Here is a 13,739-nt window from a genome sequence, read left to right on the forward strand (position 1 = left end):
TGTGTATGGGACAGTTCCCTTCTGATGGTTTCTCTTCTGATTCACCAACCTCCTCTTGGGATTTTAGGCTTGCTAAACATATGGTACAAATCAGTGAAATTATTCATTGTGGTTTTCATTTGAGTGAGCTAGTTTCCGCTCCTAAGAAGGGTCTTAACACAACAGGAAGTTTTTCTTGGATCTAGAAATGGAACTCTGCCTTCTGACATGAGTTTTTTACCAACTTCTGCAAATCTCAATTTTCCTACTTCCCTGTCAAGAGTGTGGGGCAAATGGAAGAGACGAGATGAAACCAGAAAATGCTGATCTGTACAGTAGCAGAGTTAGGGCTGATTGGGTTTGGAGGGGAGAGGGGGAGAGAAGAATGGCAGCCTGACCAAGCCAGACCACCTCCTCCCAACTGACCACTTCATCTCCTACCTCTTCTGCCACTTTGGTCTTGGCAAAGAGGTATGAAGAGAGAAGTGAAGGGTCAAGGAACATTATGATAGTTGATAGTCACCCCTTGATAGTAACCTTTGACATGTGTGTCCCAGCTGACATTCCTCGAAACATTTTGCTATGCCTCACCCATTGGATTCCGCTCCATGGGGGCAAGGGAACATGTCTCAATACCCACCATGTAGAGGGCACCCAAGAGTGCCTGGAGGAATACAGGAAGGAATACTTGATTCTCATGACTATCTTTATAACGGGAAGTGAGAAAATCAAATACAATTTCTATTTTATGTATGGAAAAATGGAAACATTAAGAATTTGTTACTTGCTCAGAGTCACACAGGGGTCAGTTAAGAGGTGGAACTAAAATCCAAGTCTCCCAGTTTCTACTTTCTTTCAACTGTTTAACCAGTTAAAAGTCCTTTCCCCACCCCACATAATGATATAGACCATTTATCATCACTGCCATCGTGTAATGTAAATTATCGTCCCAAGATTCTATGTTATCTATGTCATTTGCATTAGACAAGTCTATCAGGAAAGACATCAAAATCCTAACATCATTATCGCTAAGGGATGGAGTCTTACTATGCTAATTCTTAAGTTCTTACTGAATTGTATTTTCTACTCTTGGTCCAAGAATAATAATATTATTATTATGTAAGAATAATAAATAGCATTTATTACCTATGCTATCCAAAAATAATAGAGGAGGTAAAACTGCCTCTAGTTTTCAGTGTTTTCTGTATATAGGGAATTCAGTGGGCTTCTAGCTCAGCACTTTGAATTATTTATCAAGTAGGTTTGGAGTGGAAAACCACAGGAAGGGAATCATGACAGGAACTGCTAGTTGCCCTCCAGTCTGAACTTTTCTTATAATAGAGTTTCTAGCTGGACACAGTCACCAGTTTCCCATCCTCCCTTGCAACTAGATGTGGCCAAAGTTGGGAGTAGAAGTGACGTACACAGCATTCAGATTGTTGCCCTTCACCTTCTCCCTTTCTGCTGGAATGTTGATGTGAGGGCTGGAGCTGGAGTAGCTATTCTGGACCATGAAATGGAAGCCATGTATTGAGGGTGGCAGCACAATGAAAGAAATGAGGCCCCTGACACTGCTGAACCGCGACTGTGTTTTGGCATCTCTGTTAGTTGTATCCTAAGTAATACAGATCTAAACATTTAGTAGAACAGTGCTCCGACTTCCTGATCCTGAAAACAAATATGCTCTTTGGAAAGAACATACGATTGAGTTTGTCAAGCTTTCTTTTGTTTATGGGCACAAGGACCCGATTCTACCCTGGGGATCAAGAGCGAGTCCTTAATCCAGAACATGTTAGTTACATAATACGGATGATTAAGAAACTGCAGAAACTCATCTGGTATTTTCAGCAGATCATATATACTTGGGTTCTCACTTTCCAGTTCTTTCTGCCTGATACTAACCAATCCATCCCCCCTTTATTCCATACTCGCCCCCCACCCTGCTCCAATTCAGAACTTGTGCACATGGTGCTGGGGATTTTGTGTAGGACGGCTGCTCAGATGAGCCTGTTTGCCGTCTAACCTCTCAGGCAACATCGTGAATTCAAGGCCACATCTGCCACTTAGTATACATGCAAATGAATTATTGAAAATTAATCATGTATTAACAAACAGGGTAAGTTGAGTAAGGATAAACCATGGAGCAGCAACTTCTTAAAAGAAATTGAGCTTTTTTTCGATGGCTCTTAGGAACACAAAATATGCTTACCTTCCAAGCTGAGTTGCTCACTGACCAGATTCCAGCCAGAGACTCTATAGTCTGTGACCTTCCTGGGTCATCCTGAGCCCCTTTATTTATAATCTATAGCCAGAATGTCATAATTTAGAGAGGTTGGCAAAGCCTCCCAACCCAAGATAATTAGCAGCTCTGGTCTATTCATGGACATGTGTGACACATCCAGGCTCCTCCAGATTAAAATGCCTGAGTGAATGCTGGAACATTTCATGGTTGTGTTTGAGAATTCCCTCGCAACTTCCAAGGTTATTCTCTGATACCATGAAGGTAGTTGATATTATTTCATTTCCCCCATTTTCCAAGAAAGGGAGAAAAGTCACACAGCAGCATCAGGGTTTAAACTTTTCTTGTCTAAGGCCAAAGCCCATTTTGTTTCCAGCCCTCACTGAGCAGAGTTGGTCCAAAGGGTGGAAAAGATATTTGACAGCATTCCAGCCCCATCAGCATCCTCACTGAGTAGCTTTGTTACTTGCTGTAAACAGTTGTAAATTTCCAGAACCGCAGACACACCCCTTTAAAAATGTTAATGACTAAAATGCCTCGTAAAACCAATATAAATGAACAGTGTATTTAAGTCTCACTGGAATTCTGTCTCTGGAGTCCCTCCACCAGCAAATAATTGAGAGCTGACAGTATGAAATCTGACCCTGTCATTTTGTGAAACTTCTTAATTATGGAGAAGATGATGGTGGATGATACGCTTTAAGCTATTGATACTTTTCAAATACTTTTCAAACCTGTTTTGCTAAGGGAGAAACAGGCTTGTTTAAAAAACAATTTTTCCAGGCCCCCAAGTTCTGCTGAAAGTCTTGCAGAGGACACATATGGGCAGCTCTGTTGTTAGTGCTTATGCTTTCTAAAAAGTTCCGGACACCATAGCTTCTGGTGAAGTGCCCTGCTGGAACAGCAGGCTTTAGAAAACAACAACAAAAATCCTATTGGGATGAAAGAGGCTCATTTGTTTTCAAGTTGTGGCCCTTCTACACTCCAGGCAGCCCATCCCCCAGGCCTGTGTCCGCAGCTGATTTAGAATCTTCCACCCACACAAGCCTTGGCATTCACCAGCATCCCACAAGGAGGTTAAGGTGTAAACCTGGAGGAAGATTTTAAGGACAAGAGAGAGTTGGGAATGGGGGTGGGGGGAGAAGGGAGGGAGTTAAAGAGAGGTAAAGCAATTAGACGACCACATGCTTGGCCCAAGTGGATGAGCACATGTGTTGGGGAGGCCCGGCTTACTGAAGGACTGCTGAATGTGGTTTTGATGGCCAAGACGGTGCCTTTGGTTCTGCGGCACAGCTTCCAGTGGGAGAGTTTATTGCCCAACATACTGTGACCAGGATGGCCTGCGAGTGAACACCCCTCCCCTTCGTCAAGATTATTTTATATGCTTGCACAGCCAGATGTCAGTGTTCCCAGCTGTAAGGCTTGGGATGTGCAGTGTATCCCCTGGAGGGTAAATAATAACAGCTGCAGTCTTCTGCCAGGAAAGAAGTTGCTGCCCCAGCTTGGAGATTCAGTGGATGATGAGGGCAAAAGGCTTTCTCGAATAGAAAATGAGATACCCCACGGGCCAAGCTTCGAGAACCACAAGGTGCCAAGCAAATGTGAACCATCATGGTTTTAAAAATGATCATTATGGCAGGGCTGGACAGGTGGGCTTTCTTCAAGGGGATAAGCCTCAGAACTGATGGCTGAGTGCCTGAAGGGAGTTGCAAGATTGTCCCTGCACTTCTAAAGGCTAAATGACTCAAAATTCTCCCTTTGGAAAGTGTTTCTGATGCAGTATTGAGGCCATGGGCTCTAGAAGCTGGCTTGAGTTGGAAATGTGGCTCTGACATTTATCTGGGTGACCTAGAGCCATTTTCTCTTCTGGAAAATGGGGATAATACCCTCTGCCTAACTGGACTGTGGTTGTGAGAGTTAGAAGTAATGTACGTAAAATGCTTTACATAGTGTCCAAGCATATAATAGGGCTTCAATAAATGGTCAGCTGGTAGATGTTCAAGAAAAAATCTGATTTAGCACTGAGGTAGGTGGAAGTGGAGGAGAAACTATTGACATGCCTAATATAAGACACATAGGAAAAAATAAGCATGGGGACATTTATTACATACAAGACCAAAGACTCCAGAGGCATTCACGGGGTGAGAAGCACCCAGTGCTTTCTTCAGGTAACTGGGCTCTTGGGGAATCTAGGAGGTAGTGATGTTAAGCACCAAAGTCCAAGTCTGTCAATGCAGGAAAACTAGAGAAGGTCTCCTAGAGATGTGTCAGAGAAAATAAATTTTAGCTGTATAGCCTAAGCAAGACTGGAATTAGGTGAGAGTGGATGAGAATTCTGGAACCTACTACCTCTTACTGATTTGTAAATCCTGATTCACATGGGTTCCAGTCAATCATGCCTTCACACTGTACACTGATAACAGAAATACTGTCCACCGCCCACTGAGAAACCACACTAAATCCAGAAAGAGGCATTTGAAACCTCTGGCTTACAAAACAAGTTTGAATTCAAATCTTTAAACCTTTAAACTAACTATTTTCTATCATTCAGCATTTTCTGTATTTTCTAGGTTCAACCGTAACACCATTTACCTTGAACATTAAAACGAGACAAATATTTCTTAAGGGTATGTAATTACAGGTACTGTGAAGGATGCAGAGAAATTTACCATGCTTCCAGACTTGAGAATTGGAAAGAATTGACTCAGTAACATGGGACCAGAGATGAGAATCACACCTAGACTTCTATTATCTTTTAAGCTACTCATTAACATTCTTCACATTCCCCAACAACCAGATTATGATACCTGAGTCAAGACTGATTACTGTCTTCAAGCATGTTTAGTATTGACTGGATCTATTAAATGTAAAAAAAAGATAGCTAGCAATTAGTGCGCTCCTTCGTATGTGCAGGGCATCCACATTAGAATTCTTACGATTATCATCCTCATTTTACAGATGAGGAAATTGAAGCCCAGAGATTAAGGAACTAGTTAGTGCAAGGTCACAGCCTAGTGAGTGTCAGGACTACGAAATAATGTGTATGTGCAGAGAGGAATCAGTGTCTTTGGATGTCAGGAAAAGAAACAAGATCAATCACACTGGGAAGGTGGATTGAAATTTACATTTTATCCTCTTCTAGTTAACAGCTTGGCAAGGATAAACTATGTTTTTGTCATTTAAAAATAGTGCACTAGAGGGCACCAAATATGCAAGCTGTGACTTTAAAACTGTTTTGATAATGCAGTTCCCGCAGTGCTACTAGATATATAATCAGTAACGGATTCAAGCCAAAAGGCCATCCCAGAAAGAGTACGATGCAGTTTATGACAATTAAGCAGCTGTATTTTTAGTCCCTCAATTAAAAAACAAAACCAAAACCCTCATGCTTCATACTGAGAAATTTGTAATTTGTCTCTAGTGATTTTTATTCAAAGTGCCTTTCAGCCAGGTTTTCAAATTTCTCTTTGCCCTGCCTGCTGAGTGGTGACGGGGAAAGGGAAGAGGAGTAACCTGGAAAAGGTAGGGTAACCTGGATGAAAATAAATTTAAAAAAATTACACACTGAGATATATTTTACCTTTAAAAATTTATTTAGCAAAGTAAAACGTACATATATTTTTTAAAAAGAAAAGAAAAACCCCACACTTACATCCAAGAGCTTAAAATGAAAAGGAACATGACCCCATCCTCAGCCTCAAGAGGCAACATCTTTTAGAGGTAACTCCAGATTCTGAAATAATATGTTTATGTTTCTATTTCTTGATTTATCAAAACTGACATTATTTGTTTACCTCTATGGAAACTGAGGAGTTAGCTAACAATATTCATCTCTTATAAGTCAGTTTACAAAATAACTTTTATTTTCCACTATTATAATTGCAGAACATTTAAAAAATAAACAAAGAGGAAAATTACCATTTTGATGCATATCTTATACATTTTTTTTTTACAAAAATGAGATTACCTTGTACATGTGATTTCATCAAACTATACAAGATGCTCACCTTTCCATGCCATTCAACATTAAAAATGTCATTTCATTTTTGGTTTTTTATTGTAGTATAACTTACGTTAAAAAAGTTCTGAAGTATAAGGAACCTCCATCTCTTTAACCCGTGTAAGGATCCGATAATTTCACTCCACAGTGGGAACTGTGGTGTTTGAAGGTATCATCCAGTATCAAGTTATGCGGCAGTGAGAATAGTTAGGGTCTGAAAGGGCAAGGACTTAAAAAAGAGTCCTGCTGGGAATGCAGAAATCAATCGAAACAAGTTAACAACTCAGCCCGGAAGAGAAAAGTTCTAATTATTCTTCAACATGTCAAGACTCAGTGAGACTCAGTGGATCATGAATGAGTTGGTCACAAGTTTGGAGTTTCTCCATTTTTTGGTGAAAAATGATAAATCTTTTGTACGTTTAATTCTCTATCATTGCCTTATAAGTTATCACAAGAAGCACAGACAACTACTAGAGTCATTAGCGCAACTAAAAAAAAAAAATCTAGCATCTTTCTCTTGATCTTTTTTTCAAAACTCACCCCCCTGCCCACCCACCCCCGCCTCCAATCTGCACCTGGTTCCAAAAGGTAGGGGGCCAGGGTTGGGAAGCATTATGGCCTGCTGTCAGGCAGCAGCCTAAAATGTACCTGGGAAGAGGCCTGTCTACCTCTTCAGTCATCTCCATTTTCCCTGTGAAATAAAAACACGATGATGCTACAGTCATACCAAACCTAGGCTTGTGCACCATCCCTACAGAATACTCATCCAGTACAAAGCTCTGCAATAGGGGCAAGTCACGTTGAACACGAGCAGAAACTTCCTTAGGAACCAGGAGCCTGAAAGGATGCCTGGGAGCTGGTCAACATACTGAGAAACCATTAGACAAACACCAGCTCTTTCAGGAGGGAGGCCATTCCTATGGGGACGGAGAGAATCCTTACCTAACACAACCAACATGATGTTGAGCAAATAGGTGCTCGAAAAATCGTTTAAACTTTTTCTTGTTTTTACTTAACCTTTATGCTAGATACCGCTCTATGCCAGGTATTGTTCTAAGGGCTCTGTATGCTTTACCTCGTTTGATCCGTCTATAAGAGACTCAGCGAAATTAAGTAACCTTTTAAATTTGGACACAGCTGCTAAGCGGTGATAGGGGGCTCAGAATTCAAAAGCAGGTCCTTCCCATAGCAGGGACATTATTGCTCTGGCCTCCCCTAGTAGAGCATCGAGAATAACGAGCAGTCATTTCCGCTCGGCACACAGGACGAGGGACATACTGACAGCTACCAGCATTTCCGAAGATGGCGGTTGCGCCGGGTTCGGTTTGAGCAGGGTGCGCCACGGCGAAGTGGAAGCGGCATTATACGGGTTTTGGAAAGAACGAGGAGAAGACGGTGTGAAATGGTGTTAAGCAGGATAATGAATCCCGGAGAAGCTAAAGCTCTGGCCTGGCGGCCCCAGGAAGCAGCAAGCGGAAGTGGGCTTGGCTGCGGGGGAAGTGCGTTTCTGGGGCTCCTCCGCGACGACGCGGGCGGGGTGGCTGCTCCAGCGGCGGCGCAGCGGCTGCGCGGGACGGCCCTCCCCGCCCCCGACCCTGCAGTACTGCTGGCCGCCGGCCGCCAGGAAGGCTCTAGGGAGGGGAGAGACGCTTTCTGGCGCCGACCCCTCCCCCGGCCGCGAGGGCGGTGCCCCTGCGACGCAGGAAGCGGGCCGGCTACGCTATCGACGGCGCTGGCCAGCCGGCCACCCTGACTCCAGGTCCCGACTCGTTTGGGCTGACGGCCGGGCCTCGAGCCTGCTTTTGCTGCGCAGCCACCCACAGCTCGCTCTTCCAGACGGGGGAGCCAATGTTTGGACGGCTTGGTAGAGGTCATGAGAGCAAATACCGCCCCACCAAGAGCGAGCGAGATCTCGACGAAGAGAAGGGGGGTCTTGGGTGTGTCCATAGTTATGATTAAGCCCGTTTATCATGTATACAGTGACAGGGGCTATTTCCACAAAAGGCCAAAACTGGGTGACAGGACCTCTCCCTCCTCTGGACTGGTCAGACTGAAGAGGGCTAACTTCTTTCTCTTTCCGTTTCCAACTAAAGAAAAATTCCCCACTGTGGCGTCTCACCTCAGCCACTTTGAAGCGAGCTAGTTTCTCCGAAGTCAGTTGAGAGAGGGGGTTCCAGAACAGGGTGCTGGGGTAACAGCACTTACAGACCTCATTACGTAGCCTTCTCTCAGAATTGTGACCCCTGGCAAAGGATTTCTAACCACGAGTCCGCAGACAGAATTAAGAGTTGTGTGCGCACTATGTAATGCACATTTACAGCATGCTGAGAAGGGATCATAGGCTTTATGGGGCTGTCAGAAGGTCACGGCACAAAATTAATCTCTACGTCTTTGGGATCGAGGGAAGTATCTCTGGAGAAAACTCAGGTTAAGACCATTTAAGCTTACTTTCTGGGAGCTTGAAACAAAAGAATCTTACCACAAATAATTTGGTTCCATGAAACCATCAGAAAAGGAAGGATTCTGAGGATTTTTTTTTTTTTTTGAGGAAAAGAAAAATAGCTTTATCTTTGCCAGGGAAACGGGAAAACAGCATGCCAGCACCTCAAGAACTGTGACCCCCTTCACTGGGGAATCAGGGGAAGTCTTATAGGTGGGGCTTTTAGTCCGGGGTAGGTGATAAGGTGAACTACTATTTTCATCCATACTTTGGAGGTGTTTTGAAGCTGTATTACTTATGTACAAAGAACCTGCTTTTTGCACCTGGATTCCCGTCGACTATTTTCCAGTTAATGGTTAGTTTCACAGATTACTAATGTAACTGTTAAAATTTTTTTTAAAGCCTACCAAAGACGGTCACTTGGGTAGCAGTATCAGATTGTTTATGTTGAACCCATCATGCAGACAAGTAACTTCCTTCTTGATACAAATTTTCTTGAACATTGTTATTTTAACTCCTCTGGCCAGGTGAACCCGCCCCCGACACACACACACACACACACACACACACACACACACACACACACGTATCATGATTCCCTGACTTCTACAGTTAAGTATCTTTTTTACATCAAGTTACCTTTAATCATGTAGTTTCCCTGTGCAACAAGAATAGTGAGGAGAGGGGACTATCAAATCTCAGATGTGATGCAGTTCATCTGTGTGCAGCTCAAAATAGCAGTTTTCTCTCCCTTCTTTCCCTGTAGGATTGCACTGTAAATTCATAGCTCCCTTAAAAAACCACGGTTGCTCAAATACACTCCTATTTACATCTCTTCATGCTAGACAGCCTGTAATATTCGCATTCCTCAAGTCTTGTTAAAATATTGATCTGGGTTTCATAAAAAACATCCCATAAATGAGGAGCCTGATATTATGGCATCATTTCTCATAACTATTTTAAGAGACAAGCTCTTCATTGCAGTTTCAGTATCTCAAAAAAGGGGAACATTTCTTTTGATTATAGTTACCTTTTCAAAATATAGGACTGATATGGTTTTAGCTTGGTAGGTTTGTCGAAAACAGGCACTCTAAACAGGCACCACAGGTAATTCTGCTACAGGTTGACCCAGAATCCCCATTTTAAGAAGCACTGGCCTTTTAAAGGCAAATACATCACGGTTGCTTGGAATCATTTCTCTGGTTAGTCCCGAGTTATCCTGATTTTATATAGTCAGACAGAAAGCCTATGGAGGCCTGACAGCCAACAAACTGAGTAATTTATGCAAAAGTGCAAATCTGCTTTGGAATTTCTTGAAGTTCTATCCTATTATAGGGAAGGAACACAGCCAAATAAAATATGCTGGATAGAAATGAGGCCTTTTTATAAAACAACCTGTTTTTACAAATGCTTTATGTTATTTATTCAAGATGTTCAGGCTCAGATAATGTATTCCAAGTTTATTAAACCAGATTAAGATCTCCACCTATATATGATTAAAATTTACAATTCTTTATTACCCTAATAATGCTGACTAAAGGCCTGGGTTGAGGGAAAGCACTGGAGCAAATCAAGCCTTTGCAGGCCCAGGACCTAAATCAAGTTGTGGGAAAAAAAGACCCTGTACTGCAGTCACACCTTGCCAAATACCTGGTAAAATTAGTGGGCTAAATCCAGTGAGACACTCCTCAAAGATGTTAGATGCTCTGTTTCTTTTATAGCTGTGTCCCTCTGTGACAAGCAGCTACAAGGTTCTTGGTACCATCAGTCCTCTACCCAGTGGGACCTTGCCACAAGGTAGAAGAACATACAATCTGATCATATTTGCTACTTCCTAAGCAAGTATAAGTATATACCTGCTAAGTTTGTATATTGCCCACAACTGCTAAATTGTTCTGCATAAGAAAGACGATTTAGAGGAGGACATTTTTAGAAAGACTGGGCAGCTGGAAAGTGAGAAGCAAAAGCTTAGGAGAAACAATACTGTACACTTTAAAATTTAAGAGGACAGACCTCATGTATTTCTTTTACCACAATTAAAAAAAAAAATCAGGAAATAACCGCATGGGATTTTTGTGAGCAAAATAGGATAATTTTTGCAATTTAAACTCACTACTCAGTCTCCCCTGTGAAGTTGTCAGTAAAATATATTATTACTTTTAATCCCTCATCTCTTTTTGGTGAATGTGATTAAATACACAGCCCTGTTTTAAATTTTAGGATGAGTCAAAGGCTGCCCAAGGAGGGCAACTTCACGTGGTATGTACATGAACTGGTGACCAATTTTTAAGTCCAATATAGCTTTGATAATTGCTTTATAAAATGCCAACACCTCACTGAAGAGTCCATCATTTTAAAAGAATAGCTTGACAATGCTTCTTATGTCCGATTAACTTTATTAGTCTATCAAGTAATAAAAAGTAATCATAGTAATTTCTGATTCCAGTGCATTAACTTTTACTTAGTAGTACCGTATTTGAAGGTTAAATTTTCCTAGTGAGGAGGCAAATAATCCTTTTCCGTTTATTAATGTCACATCCATTATTCTTTTTGAATAATGAGCATGATTCAGGCCTTGACTCACCATTTCCTTAATCTATCAGTTTCTGTTTAAAGGTACTGCCAACATGATACTTCAGAGAATGCTGCTGCACAACCAATCACCTAGCACTCAGCGGGTCAGAGACTAAGCAAAACCCTCACCACCACAAGAGATGCATGCACTGAATCAAACATGACTTTATTTGCGCTAGTTGCTATTGTTGCTAGTTCTTTTAATTACGTTTTTTCCCCTATATGTCACTAAGACATGGGGTATAAAGCCTTATACTAATAGTTTAAATGTATCAGAAACATTTTTACATGTTATAAGTTCATTTTAATGATAGCATATTATTCCACCTACTGGCTCTGAGCCAGGGTATATAATTATTTGCCTATTCATTAGCTAGTTATGATATTTGTATTTTGACCTCCTGCCTAAACCGGCTTCTATCTTTCCTATGTCCCAATTGATCCCTTGATGACGAGCAGGCTTTCTGGCTTAGCAGTCACCAGTTGATCATTACTTGTTTTTAGAAGTCTTAAGTTCACAATATTTCCTTTAATTGCTCTAGTTCAGGAATCCACACATTTTCTTCTGTATAGGGGGCCACACAGGAAACATTTTAGGCTTTTCAAACCACAAACAGTCTCAGTCACATAGGGTCCCCAAAATAACCCTTTAAAAATGTGAACCACCTTCTGAACTGCCCAGCTATAAAAACACAGGCAGTGCTTGCTATAGCTTGCCCATTCCTGCTCTAGTCCTTAATGGGGAAAAGGGTAAAGAAAGCTCAACTTCATGCATGCGTGTATGATCACAGTAACTTAAAAGTGCTGGCTGGATATTTAATTCAACATGGTCTTCACCATAATGCTTTTTGGCATCTGAAAATATCACTGAGTGCTTGTTTGGTCAATTAATACAGCAAGTATAAAAATATACTCACACTTTACCTTGGGTGAAAAGAAACTCAATGATTATACAGTAAGAAATAACTCAAACTGAGATTTAAGTTTATTACAACATGCATACAATAATTACATACTTATGTGTATAATTTTAGTTTTACATGCAACATCTTTTATCTCGGATAGCTCCTAAAACTTGATGTAATTCTATTAAGTAACATGATGGAAGTTGTTATTTTATGAAAATATTCCCAAAGATTTAAAAATAACATTTGAAAAAAACATTAAGGTTAAATTTCTCAAATAGCTTCCTGTTTACCTGGTTAGTCTTACTTATGGAGTGAGCTACATGTCCAAATAACTTATGCTGTTTGCCACTTACCTACCCAGTTCCTCATTTTACTCGTTTTGTGGGACAAAACCAATTTGGAACAATGCATTCAGTTCTAGGGATCCAGAGGAAAAAAGAGCTGATCAAAGATGCAATAAACTGCCCCAATATCACTGTGGCTATTTAAACAGAGGTCAGTCACTTGTTGGGCAAACTAATGCATGCATAAAGAGGGAGGGAGAGATAATTAACACTGGATACCTGAGAGGGTTTTAGGCTAATCCTAAATTCTATCAATCTCTGCAAATATTTGTTAAGCTTATGCTGAATGGAGCAAAACTGACCACTGTGAAAGCCCACAGATATACCTACTCTCATAAGATATACAATGTTTGAGAGGAATTTTAATGGAGTGTTCTTGTTCATGTATTTGGCACTTGTGTAAACTAAGCCAGGTTCTTCTCTTAAGACCCATAACTCCATCCTATCTCTGCCCTTGGGTGCTTATATGGCACTTTATTTTTAACTGCAGCGACTCACAAATTATTCCTCACTGCCTCTTTGAACAGAATGAATGATTAACTCAGTGGAATGTTGGAAGGACTAAATTCCACACATTTGTCCCCTCAGACGTGAATTTATTAGGCAGGAGGTGTTAAAATACAGCCATCTTAAAAAGATTTCTTCCCGTCTCACCCCACAATTCTTTATCTTATCCATACATTCTTAAATGCAATCGTGTTGTCTTTTGCCTTTCAGGTTAAAGAATCCCGTAGCTAATGACATGACTACTTTGGATTCCAATCTGAGGCAAATCTATGCTTTAATTTGAAGGAAAAAAAAAAGTAAAGAAATTCAATTAAGTGAGATATACACCCTACTATATATAAAATAGATAATAAGGACCTACTGTATAGCACAGGGAACTCTACTCAGTACTCTGTAATGACCTATATGGGGAAAGAATCTAAAAAAGAGTGGATGTATGTATATGTACAGCTGATTCACTTTGCTGGACAGCAGAAACTAACACAACACTGTAAATCAACTATACTCCAATAAAAATTAAAAAACAAAAATCAATGAAGTGAGGGTAAGATAAGGAGTAACTATGACTCTTAAGATAGCCAAATGCTTCATCATCTAAATAGTGATGCCTATGACTACAACCCCCACTGCCCCTACCTAGTATCCATGGAAACACTGCCAAGGCAATTAGCTTGGCAGAATCAGCAGGCAAAGACCTGGATGAGCTTAATTTTGATCTATAGGGTAAGTTAAATTTTACTTTCTATTC

This window comes from Physeter macrocephalus, chromosome 5 (assembly GCF_002837175.3).
Source record: "Physeter macrocephalus isolate SW-GA chromosome 5, ASM283717v5, whole genome shotgun sequence".
Taxonomy (NCBI): Eukaryota; Metazoa; Chordata; class Mammalia; order Artiodactyla; family Physeteridae; genus Physeter; species Physeter macrocephalus.